We start from the raw sequence: 13107 nt of genomic DNA on the forward strand, positions 1-13107 counted from the left end.
GTAAGGGTAACAAGTTTGACAAAAAAGTACTCACTACCTTACATATGCAACTGTAGCCCCTCTGTACATCACCTTGACAATAAAATTAATTAAAAAATGTTGGTGGGCATGTGATGGAAATGTACAACTACTCTGGACATTAGTCTGGAGGGTCCTCCAGAAACTAAATATAGTTTTATACAACCCAGCCATACATTCCTAGGTCCACCCAGAACATCATAAGTCAGGATACTTTAAAGACACTTGCATCTGTGTTCATTGCTGCACTATTCACAATAGACAAGCTGTGGAAAAAGCCCACATGCCATGTAATAGATGAGTGGATCAAAAAATGAACCTATACAGAATGGAATTTTACACAGACATTAGAAAGAATAATATTATGTCATTTGCAGGGAAATGGATGAACCTAGAACAAATTAAGTGAGGTAAGCCAAACACACAGACACAGATTGCATATGTTTTCTCTCCTATTCAGGAGCTAGATCTAAAATGCTAGAACATAATAAATTATGCAGATCTCTTAAGTATTCACACAGTGAGATTAAAGGAAGATACTCTTGGGAGAGGAACAGAAAGGAATAATGCCTATGTGCATCTGAGTATACAAAATAAACTTGCCAAAATGAATTCCAGGAAATGGAAGCAGGAGGGTTTTTTTCATTTTTGTTATTTTAGATATTATGCTCTGCTTGTTTATATGTCTTGGGAAGTTCAAGGTAGGCACAGATATGGAAGGAGAAAGGAGGAGCAAATGCAACAATGGTACTCACTGGATATTATATTGAAAATGAACTATATAACTTGTAGGTGGGGATGAGAGGGAAAAACTGGGGGAAAGCAAGGTAAGGGGTGACATTGTACAGAAAGAAATGTACCCCTTACCTAGCATGTAATTGTAATCCCTCTGTACATCATCTTTTTAATAACAATAAAAAATAAATTTGGAAGTGGTGCTGTAGCTCAAGTGGTAGAGCGCTAGCTTTGAGCTGAAGAGCTGAGGGACAGCGCTCAGGCCCAGAGTTCAAGCCCCATGACCAACAAAAAAAATTAAAAAAACCCAACTACCTGTGGGTAGGGATGGGAGGGAAAAGGTGAGAGAGAGTAAGGGAAGGGGTGATATGATTAAAAAAGAAATGTACTCATTACCTGACTTATGTAACTGTAACCTTTCTGTACATCACCTCACAATAACAATAAATACATGTTATAGAAGTGGGAAAAGTGGGGGAGGAAAGGGATAGTAGGAGAAAAACAAAGGAGGGAGTAACAATGCTCCAGAAGAAATATACTCATTACCTTACTCATGTAACTGTAATCCCTTTGTATATCATATTTACAATAAAATAAAAAATAAAAGTATTTAGTTTATATATCAGTGACTTTTCTATTCACTTTCTTAGAACTAGTGTATCTTTCACACTATTTCCATTCTGTGGTCACACCTTATAATCTCTACAACCTGATAGAGTCTGAAGTGTACTAGAGACCCACTATTATCTTAGCTTTCTGTCGCTGACACAATCAGGATGCAAACCACACAAAAGGATGAAAAGTTCATTTTGGTTCATGTTTCATTGATTTCTTTGTTTATATGTTTATTATTGTAAAAATACTGTACAGAGGGTTTACAGTTACATGAATAAGGTAATGAGTACATTTCCTTTCAAGCATTGTTAACCACCTCCTTTGTTGGGGGAGGAGGGGGAAGTGAGGGATGGGGGCTGTAGCTGAGGAGGTGGGAGGGAAGGAATGGTAGGGGAAAAGCAAAGGAGGAGGCAATAATGCTGGATAAGAAATGTATTCATCACCTTGCTCATGTAACTGTAACCCCTTTGTACAGTATTTTCACTATAAAAATCTTAAAAAAAAGAGAGAAACAAAAAAAAATCACACAGTACATTTTAAATATCTTAAAAACAGTAGCAAGAAAGAAAAAAACCACTGTGTCCCTATCTTAGGGTTCATTTTGCTTAACATCATCTTATGGAACTCAAAAAATTAAATCCTGCAACAACAAATCCTCAAAGAAACAACTGCCCCATTAATAAGTGGGCTAAAGACTTAAAGAGAAACTTCTCTGAAGAGGAAAGAAGGATGGCCAATAGACATATGAAAAAAAAAAGCTCAACTTCTCTAGCCATAAAAGAAATGCAAATCAAAACAACATTGAGATTCCACCTCACCCCAGTTAGAATAGCTAGAATCAAGAACTCTAATAACAACAGATGCTGGAGGGGATTTGGCCCAAAGGGAACCCTACGTGTTGTATGTGGGAGTGTAAACTTGTTCAACCACTTTGGAAAGTAGTATGGAGGTTCCTCAAAAGACTCCACCTAGAGCTCCCCTATGACCCAGCAATCCCACTTTTGGGCATTTACCTGAATGATCACAAACAAGGCCATACTAAAGCTACCAGCACAACTATATTTATCACAGCATTATTCACCAGAGCTAAGCTATGGAACCAACTCAGATGCCCTTCAGTAGATGAATGGATCAAGAAAATGTATTATATTTATACAATGGAATTCTATGCCTCCATCAGAAGAAGGACATCACCCCATTTGTTAGGAAATTGATTGTTTTAAATCTATATGAGTTTTAGTGCATTAATTACTGAGGACCCTCAAATTATTTATGTTGATAATTTTCATATTTGATTTTCAATTCAGTATTTTTGGGGAAGTTACTGGGGCTTGCTAGGTAAGTGCTCTAACATATCAGCCACACCTTTAGTCCATTTTGTGCTGGTTATTAATTTTTTATTTATTGTTATTGTAGAGTTTATATACAGGTACTGAGTTACATGTATCAGGTAATGAGTAATAATTACAATTCTTTTTGAACCATGTCACCCCTTCTCTTGCTGTCTTTCAGTTTGTCCCTCCCACCCCTATCCACAAAATATATAGGTCATTTCCTAAGTAACACTATTGTATTTGTTCAGCCTGTTTCACCTTTTCTGCTCTCCCAAGACCTCCCAAATACAAACCAACAAACAAGACAAAAAGAAAAAAAAAAGGACCCCATATAGAGCTCCCCTATGACCCAGCAATCCCACTTTTGGGCATTTACCCAAATGATGATCAACAAGACCATACTAAAGCTACTAGTACAACTATGTTTATTGCAGCATTATTTACCATAGCTAAGATATGGAACCAATCTAGATGCCCCTCAGTGGATGAATGGATCAAGAAAATGTGAGCATTTACCCATTTGACAAAAAAATAATAATAACAGGCCATACTAAAGCCACCAACAAAACCATGTTCATTGCAACATTATTTGCCATGGAATCAACCCAGGTGCTCCTCAGAGGATAAATGGACCAAAAATATGTGGTATATATACACAATGGAATCCTACTCATCCAGCAGAAAGAATGATATTGCTCCATTTGTAAGGAAATGGAAAAACTTGGATAAAATTATATTAAGCAAGGTAAGTCAGAGCAAATGTAACATAGGTTGCAAGGTTTCCCTCATTTGTGGTAAGTAGAATGTGCCTATAAATCTACAAGTAAACAAATTGAATGATTATATATATATATATATATATATATATATATATATAGGAACATATATATGTATGTATATACACATACTCTTTGACATGATAAATTATGTTTTCTTGATTTAAATTCATCATTGTTTGGTATTGTTGTTTTGGGATCTATGGTTGCCAGCAGATCATAGTAAAGTGCTTATAGGACAAAAGCTGCTCACCTAATGGAGAGGAGGAAGTAGAGAGAAAGAGAAAATAAGAGGAAGGAAAGGGAATGAGGGATATCAGGACAGAAATCAAGTGTCCAATATCTCCTTAAAGGGTGTACCCTCAATAAACTACATTCCTTCTACCATATGGTTAAAGGCTAATGTTATAATAATACCACCCAATAGTGCTGGTGCTTTAACATTAGAGCCTTTGTGGGACTCTGACTATAAAAATATGACAGCTGAGATTCCTTATTTTGGGGGGGTCTAAGCCAAAGAAATTCAGGACTGTATAATCTCAGCATTTTCTTCTTGTTCATACTACAGTCAAATCCCCATTATTGAGCTTTGATCAGATCTTATGAGAAAATCCCTTTTTTCTTTACATAAAACATCACTCATAGTCTTTTTTTTTTTGTCCTTGTGGGGCTTGAACTCTGGGCCTGGGTGCTAACCCTGAGCTCTTCAGATCAAGGCTAGCATTCTACCACTTGAGCCACAAACCTATTTCCAATTTCTGGTGATTAATTGGTGATGAGAGTCTCACAGGCTTTCCTGCCTGAGCTGACTTTAAACCACGATCCTCAGATCTCAGTCTTCTGAGTAGATCACTCTTAGTTTTAAACTTGATCTTAACTTCATTCTACTCTCACAGTTCCTGATATCTTGCATTATTGCTGTTTTTCTTTCTGCCTTCAGATTTAGAGTTTGATATGATTTAGAGTTTGGCATGGGAGCTTCTTCTTGAGCATTACATTATTTCCTCAGTGATCCCCTACAAAATGGCACCTCTCTTCAGAATATGCAATTTGTTTTAACACAATATTCTCTAAACTGAAGCAACCTGATTAAAAATAGATAGTTATGATTGAAAGGTATAGATAATTCTTTGACTTTAATGTAAGAAAATTAAAATTTAAGTACTTCTCTGTTCTCAAATATCTTCCACTGTTTCATTTACTGGTACCTAATGTTCTGAGGAAAATGTGCATATAAAGAACAAGTAAGGGTTGGGTCATGTCTACATCTACATAAAGCATATTAATGAGACTATAAACTTTTAGGGGCAGGGACCTGATGGACTGCATATAGAATTGACTCTTCTCAAAGACTGATATTATTAAACAGCATCTGACAGTAACTTTAAAACTTTTTAGGTCATTATTAGCAATAAAAGTATTCTTCCCTGCCATAAATTTAAGCAGCAAAACCACCTAGATGGATAGTGCTGTTCTGTGTGATAGAATGAGTGACCAGAAAATGCATCTGTACAAGTTGGGACCTGTATGGGCCCATTTCTATGGGAATGAATTGGATTCACAGCTTAGCCATTTCTTTCTTTCCAGGGTAAACTACAATGACAAGTTAAGTAAACACTTTTAACTTTTTGTTCTTATTCTCCTATTGTCTTATCACAAAATTGTTGGCCATTGGGTAACAGTTGAAATCTCTGACCCCATGTTATTATTTTTTGATGATGATGCAATAGACATGAGGTAAAATTTGTCTCCTTAACCATTTTGAAAGATGTTGTCAGTATAATTTTATTAGCTTTTTTCTGTCTTAGCATTACTGTCCATTGGACTGGGTAATTTTTATTTGCAGATGGTATAGACATGCAGATAAGCGTGTTTAGCCACATCTGCAGCCTCTTTCCACTAGGTGTCACAAGTCTCCAGTTGTGACAAACACAAATTTTTCCTGGTACTTCCAAATTTGTTAAAATCACTCCTGATTTGGAACCACTGAACTAAAACATCTATAAATTTCTTTCTGCTCTGTATGTTCTGCTCCTTTCTATAGCATAAAAATATTATTGACATTTCATTATATAAAAACAAGAAAGAATTCCCAGCCATACAATTTGAGTAGAATAAGAAGAGAATGACAAGAAATGTGACATGAATCTCTCTCTCTCTCTCTCTCTCTCTCTCTCTCTCTCTCTATATATATATATATATATATATATATATACATATATATATATAATTGTAAAGATACTGTACAGAGGGGTTACAGTTACATGAGTAAGGTGAGGAGTAAATTTCCTATCCAGCATTGTTACCCCCTCCTTTATTTTTCCCCTATCATCCCTTTCCTCCCCACCTCTCCAATTCCTTCTTCCCCTCCTCCCTAAAGTTAAGTTCGTTTTCAATGTAGTGTCTTGAACATCTCACTGTTACAATGAGTCAACCTGTATCATTGTTTCAGCATGTTGTCATTTCCCTTCCCCTCCCCTAATTAGAAAAATGTATATACAAGATGCGGGGCACCAGAATCAAATGCAGTGACAACAGGGGTTATGCCATAGGGGGAGAACATACAAAAGAAACAAAAAAATCACATAGTACATTAAAAACAACAGCAACAAAGATAAAAATCTCTTGTGTCCCTGTCTTGGGTTCATTTCTCTTAATATCATCTTATATGGTCTTATGTAAATAGCTTTTGACCTTTTCTGCTTGTCTGGTAAGATTATCCTAGACATATACTAGTTATTGCAGATATGGGAAACCACGACACCTGTTTCTTTGGGTCTGGCTTACTTAAAAATAAGGAACACTTTACACATTAGCATGTCATCATTGCACAGGGGCCATGCTAATCTCTGTATCATTCCAATTTGGTACATGTGCTGCTGCCGAAGCAAGCACGGTGACATGAAACTTATATTTGATTCTCAGATCTAGATTTGGGAATCTGGTACTTTTCAGAAGTTTATTGTGTGTGTGTGTGTGTGTGTGTGTGTGTGTGTGTGTGTGTGTGTGTGTGTGTGTGTGTGTGTGTGTGTGTGTGTGTGTGTGTTCCTAAAGTAATGCCTTCACTAAAATATTAAATAAAATATGAAATAAAAGTCATGGGAAAAGGTCAACTTTACACAAACAAGGAATTCTCTAACACTCTGGCTTATTTCTTTGTCAGCTTCCCTTCCCTCCAAAAGAGAAGCTGCAATGACAGATATTGAACATTTGTTGGTATTGATAAAATGACTTTTGCAGGAAAATTCCTTGCTCAGATTAAATCCCACTGAGCAGAATAATAGTTCATTGTGAGAGGATCTTTGTTCATTCTGATGCCATTGGGAAGAAATTCTATGCACACATAATGTCTCACCTGCTTACTGCTGAGGTGACATCATCTGGTGTGGCCCACCTGGCTTTTGTGCTCATGATGCTCTGGGGACCGTCTCTTCCTTCACAGTTCAATAGAAAAGCTTTTATTCTAAGTATCCCTCACTATATTCACTTGCATTTTGGTTGTCCAATCTGATTTACAAAGTCTCAGCTGATAATATTCAGAATGAGAATGTCTTTTGTCTGTCAATACATTTGAGAGGTAAGCTGTCTAACCATATCTCTGATGACCACCTCAATAAATTCATTCAGTCAAGTTTGGACTGAGTTACTTACTTCTCAACCAGATTGAATATTGCCCTGTCCTAGGTGACTAGTAAAACTTTGTCATTCTTTCTCCATTACAAAAACAGAGTAAGAACTGATTCACACAGGACTGGCCTTAGGGGAGCATTTTAATAACACATCTGGGGAAGAGAAGATAGATAGGTTGTCCACTCTTTCCAATTCTGAGTCCATTTTTCTCCTCATTGGAGAAAAAAAAATAAGTGTTGAGACTGTCTTTGAAACTCATTATCTTCTTTTCATATTTAGAACTGCAGTACAGAAAATGCTTGAAAATAGAAGGCAAAATGTGTATCAAGAAAATAGCTGCTAAATGAACATTTGATGAAGAAGAACTTCAGGCAAGTCATGTCAAAGCATCAGTGGAAATTACTGTGCAATGGAAAGAATCAAGCTACCAGCACAACTATGTTTATTGCAGCATTATTTACCATAGCTAAGATGTGGAACCAACCCAGATGCCCCTCAGTAGATGAATGGATCAAGAAAATGTGGTATATATACACCCTGGAATTCTATACCTCCATCAGAAAGGATGGCATTGCCCCATTTGTTAGCACATGGAAAGACTTGGAAAAAATTATATTAACTGAAGTAAGCCAGGCCCAAAGAAACATAGGTCCCATGGTTTCCCTTATTTGCATAACTAGTATATGTCTGAGACAAGCAGAAACGGTCAGATAAGTTGATGTTAGGTGAAATGAACCCCAAGATAAGGACTTAAATGTTTTTTCTTTCTTGCTATTGTTTCTAACATATTTATAAGATATTTCTTTGTTGCTTTGTATGTCCCTCCCCCACAGTATAACCCGTTTTCACTGTATTTGATGTTGGTATAATTTGTGGAGGGGAAGTTGGACCCATTGCAACAATGAGATGTACAAGACGTTATGTTGAAAAACGAATTTTACAATTTTGGTGCGTGGCGGGGTGGGGGAGTGGAGGGCAGAGGGGATGGTGGAGGTGTGGAGATGGGAAGGGGAAATAAAGGAGGAGGCAACAATGCTTGATAAGAAATATACTCATTACCTTGCCCATGTAATTGTAACCCCTCTGTATGGTATTTTCACACACACACACAAAAACTAAGATCAAGTTCTTAAATGCATATTCTCAGTAAAGCCTCAAAAGCCCAAAGTTCTATATTGATTATATAGATTATAATGGAGAGAGAGAAGAATAAAATTTTAGATGAAAGATTTTAACCACTCCTTTTTAAAAGCTACAGATAACAAAAAATATAAAAATGACAAAATGATAAAATATAAAAATCAGGTGGAAATAAAATCTGCCTATAGAGTTTTGCATCAAAGAATATAGAATATATAAACATATATTCTTTAACAAATAAGCAATAATTAAGAACATTTAAATTGCAGTAATGTTTTACATTGAGGTCCCTGGAAACAGAATTCATGGTGGAAAGTTGTGTTTTGAATATTTGTTAACATGTTATCTTTGGAGACATGTGTTTTAAGATGTAGGAGCACTAATTTTAGGAAGAAAGGAGAACTGACTTACAGTGACATTGTTAAATGAGGCTTAGTCAATTCCAACTGGGCACATGTGAGTTATTCCATACTGAGAAGGGGGGCTTTGTATGTCAATGGCTGCAGTCCCCAGCTTTAAGCTGCATGGGGAACAGGCCTATCCTTGCAAAAGCAGTGCCCTGCTTCTGAAGGTAATTTCAGTGGTAGTTTCTAGTGTGGGCAAGTTACAGGGAGGGGCATGGGGAACAATTGTTCCCAGCAGCTGGGAGAGGTGAGTCATCTCTGAAGAGATTATCTAGACAACTTACCACAGTGCCCATTACATGTGGATTGCAGAGGAAGCTGCAGTATTTTGCAAAGAGGGGGAAGTGTACAGGCTGTGTTCTCTGCCAATGCTGTGTTAAAATTAGAATCTGTAGCAAAGAACAGGGTGATATTCTGTATATCTTGAAACAAAAAATTACATCACCTCTAGGTTGCAAGCAATGGAGCACCAACATGGTAAATTTGTTACAACAGAATACTGGCTGACATATTTAAAATATAATCCATACCTGTGATAGACTACTATAATTAATATGAAAGAAATTATAATTACACAAGAAAAAGCAACTGACATAATAATAGTGTAATGGTAGATGGGGAAGCTGTTTGAATTGAATATAGGTATGAAATTATGGAAAATGTTTAAATGAAAAAGCAATGCAAAAAAAATCTATTTTTCTTGAAGTTTTCCATTAAATAAAAACACATCAGTAGAAGAAATTTGTCTATACTTTTCATCTAGAAGAAACACAAAAAAGAGGAATGTGAAGTAAGAAAGCCAATGAAACTGAGAATTCACCCTTAAGATTAAATAAATAAGAAGAAATATTTTTGTAGCATCTATAAATGTAGAGAAATGGAATCATAAACCTTACTAGGAGGGCTGGGAAGGTGGCTCAGTGCCTCAGTGCTTGCCTTGCATGCCTGAGGCCCTGGGTTGGATTCCTCAGCACCCCATAAGCAAAAAGAAAAAAGCCAGAAGTGGCCTTGTGGCTCAAGTGGTAGAGTGCTAGCCTTGAGCTGAAGAGCTGAGGGACAGCGCCCAGGCCCAGAGTTCAGGCCTCATGACCAGACCCCCCCCCAAAAAAAACACCTTACTAGGGAATTTGGATAATGAAATTAATTCTTGTATGAAAAGGGCTTCAAGTTAGTTTGTAACACTAAGAAAGATTTTAAATATTTGTTATTATGTATTAGTGAGATTAACGGATAGAAAGAAATGAATAAAAAAGCCAATTGCCTACAGAAGCAGAAAATATTCAATACTGGAAAAGATAAGAGCTGAAAGATTAGAAAGATAAATGTTCACACTTTGGAAACCATACCAAATTTTTATAGAAATAAAACAAGTCCAATTTAGCATGGTAGAATTTCAGGAACCAAAAGCAGTGATAAAAAGAAAAGAAAAGAGAATCAACCAATTATTTACTAAAAAACAAAATAATAGTTTTGAGTAAAACTTGATTCAAAGAATAAGGAACTAGGTAAAGTCTTGAGGGACTGAGATCAAGAACAGGGTCATTGCAAGCAAAACCTTTGTGGAGCTCCATCTCAGCAAACAAGCTAGGTGATATGGCATGTGCCTGTAATCCTAGCTACACTGGGGGCCAGAGATAGAAATATAACAGCCCAATGCCTGTGATAGTAAAAATTATGAGACCAGAGCTTAAAGTAAGTAAAAACAAGAAGAACTAGGGCTGCTGCTCAAATTATAGACCACTTGATTCCAACAGCAAGGTCCTGAGTTCAGGATTTTATAGTGAAATGCTATAAAACCCAGGACTCATCGAAGTTGATTTTTATTATACAAAATACTTCATAAGTCTTATCTTACACTGTTCTTCTAACAATGTCTACAAAAAGAAGAGAAAGTAATTGAACAAAAGCCATGGGAGTCAGAAATGTTGAACTGTTTTCAAAGGCCACAGACTAGTAATGATGAGGCTTATGGGTAGACCAAGAGGTCCACATTATATTCCCAGAGCTTGTGAACCTGGAAAAGGACCTGGCAGGCATAATTAGAAACTTTGAGATGCACAGACAAATCTAGAAGACTTATGTGGTTCCAATACAGTTAGAAGAGTCTTAAATTTTCTTAGCTGAGATCAGGCTCACAAAGCATGTGGCCATTAAAAAAAATGGTCAGAGACAGGATAGAAAATTGCTGATACTAAAGATGTATGCGAAAGGAGCAGAGTGCGTGAGAAAAGCCTGCGTAACCTGGAACCCCCAGCAAATGTATTATTCATTATAGTCTCTAGAAGAAGCAACCTTGATGACATATTGATTCTACCTCAATGACACCTAGTTAGACTTGAAATTTGTGCTGTGATAGGATTTGTGTTATCTTCTCATAGCAGCAATACAAAACTAATACATGGCATAAACTACAGCTCAGACAGCTGGCTCTTTTTGCTACATGGTGCATCATCTTTAGCATTTCAAAATTACCCTGAACTCACTGGAAAACAGATGATATGTTCACCGAATATTGCTGTGCCAGGTAAACAGCTCCTGAATTACAGAGAACATGGTAGACATATATTAAATATATATGAAAGACTGTCATCTAACACACACACACACACACACACACACACACACACACACACACACACATATTTGTATACTTAAAGCTAATAATGTCATGAAACAGATTATTTTAGACCATCCTGGAAAAAGCTAAAGAGCTGAGCATTGTGTTCTGAACAGATTTTATTTAAATGCATGCATCATTCTCATATTCATCCTAATGAGAAAAAGGTTCCAGCCTGGCTATTATACATGACATTACAATATAATATAAAAGATTATTCCTGAGAACAATTCAACGCAACCAACTAGAACTTACTGTTTCTCCTCGTCTTTTATTTATTTATTCATTGATTTATTTTTACTTGTAACATATTTCTCTTTACATTTTTATGTGTTATCTAAAAGACAGGTTAGGCCAATAAGGAAAAGGGAAAAAGAGAATAAAATATAAGAATAACCAAAGGAGTTGAATGCAGGAATGGTCAAAGTTAAACCAGAATGCATCTACTGACATGAAATAATTCATTGGCATTTTGTCCAAAATGAATGGGCTAAGCCCTGCTTGTTGGTTATGATATTAATGAAAACAAAACAAAGAAGGCAAAACAGTAATTGGCTGACAGAATTTTTTAGTGTATATATTAATATTAAAACTCTTAATATGTGCTTGTGTAAATCTTTGTATTTATTTAACATGACAGGATTTCACCAAGTAGAAGAACATTTATTAATGATAGAGTATCATTCAATAAAAGAAATCATACTTATATCCTTTAAATTCACTAAAATACAAAAATTCTTGAATGTGTAATCACATTAAGAAAATGGGTAACTTTACAAACTGAAAGCAAGAACACACTTTTCTTGCTATTATTTATATCACTGAATATATATGTATACCACTAGCTCTGAACTGAGGAAGCATGGTCATAGTTGTTTGTGTTGGAAATTATATTTTAATTATTATATAAAAACATTTCAGGGCAAACCATGCAATTTGTAGTGGTTCTTGGAGCTTTGAACAACCCCCTGAAGCTGTATTTAATTGGTACCTGTAATTCCTTAATCATGAATAAATATTCTCATGTATGATGTTTTAGGACACAACAATAGCATTATCAAGATTCACACAAGAGGCTTTATTAATTAGTATAATGAAGACTGGAAACTTTTTCATCAGGGAGGGAAACAGTAATGAAAATGAGCAATAATATAAATGACAGGTTTGGGTATTTGCATATTCACACCAAACCAAAATATTTTTTTTCATTTGTTGATAAAGAAGATGTCAAACTTTCATTTATTTATTTTTATATATGCTTCTGGTCTTAAATGACTTACTCTGTGTCTGACCTTGTATTTGGGATAAAGATAAAGATACAGATAGAGATAAATAAATAATGGTCACTGCATTTAAAAGGAATGTATCACCCAGAAAAACAAATATTTTTGGAAAAATAAGAGAGAATGTTTTGCCTAAAATTAATACATCTAAAATGAAATTTTATAAAATGTAAGGTCACATAATAGAAGTTATTGAATACAAATATTCCTCTCAGAGTTACCCTCCGTTCTATTGCAAGATTCAGTCTATAACTTTCTATTACACAGGTAATCAACTATTCTTGTATATTCCAGAGAAACACATGAATAAAGAGAGAGGCATTTACAGTATAATAGTTTTCCTGGGCACTGGAACTGTCTCAGGCAGCTCCCAGTTAGCTGTGAATAGGAATTAAAGGTAGGTAGACCCAAGGAAAGCATGAGCCTTGATGTATACCATCTATCCCTTGTTATGCTTTCTTCAACAAGAGTTCGACTGAATTTTCTTTTTCTCCAAATTCTGCACCTTTCTGCATGCCACAGTGAACTAGTAGGTCATCCCCTGCTCCAATTTAA

The 13107-nt window shown here is 35.8% G+C and overlaps 1 non-coding gene across 1 annotated transcript; it reads right to left on the minus strand.

The window, feature by feature from the left end:
* Positions 1-6267: 6267 nt before the first annotated feature.
* Positions 6268-6373, minus strand: LOC138834240 (U6 spliceosomal RNA). Its single transcript, XR_011374016.1, has one exon. It is a non-coding gene; the product is annotated as a U6 spliceosomal RNA (small nuclear RNA).
* Positions 6374-13107: the final 6734 nt, after the last annotated feature.

This window comes from Dipodomys merriami, unplaced genomic scaffold (genome assembly GCF_024711535.1).
Source record: "Dipodomys merriami isolate MVZ:Mamm:240054 unplaced genomic scaffold, mDipMer1.0.p SCAF_21, whole genome shotgun sequence".
Classification (NCBI taxonomy): Eukaryota; Metazoa; Chordata; class Mammalia; order Rodentia; family Heteromyidae; genus Dipodomys; species Dipodomys merriami.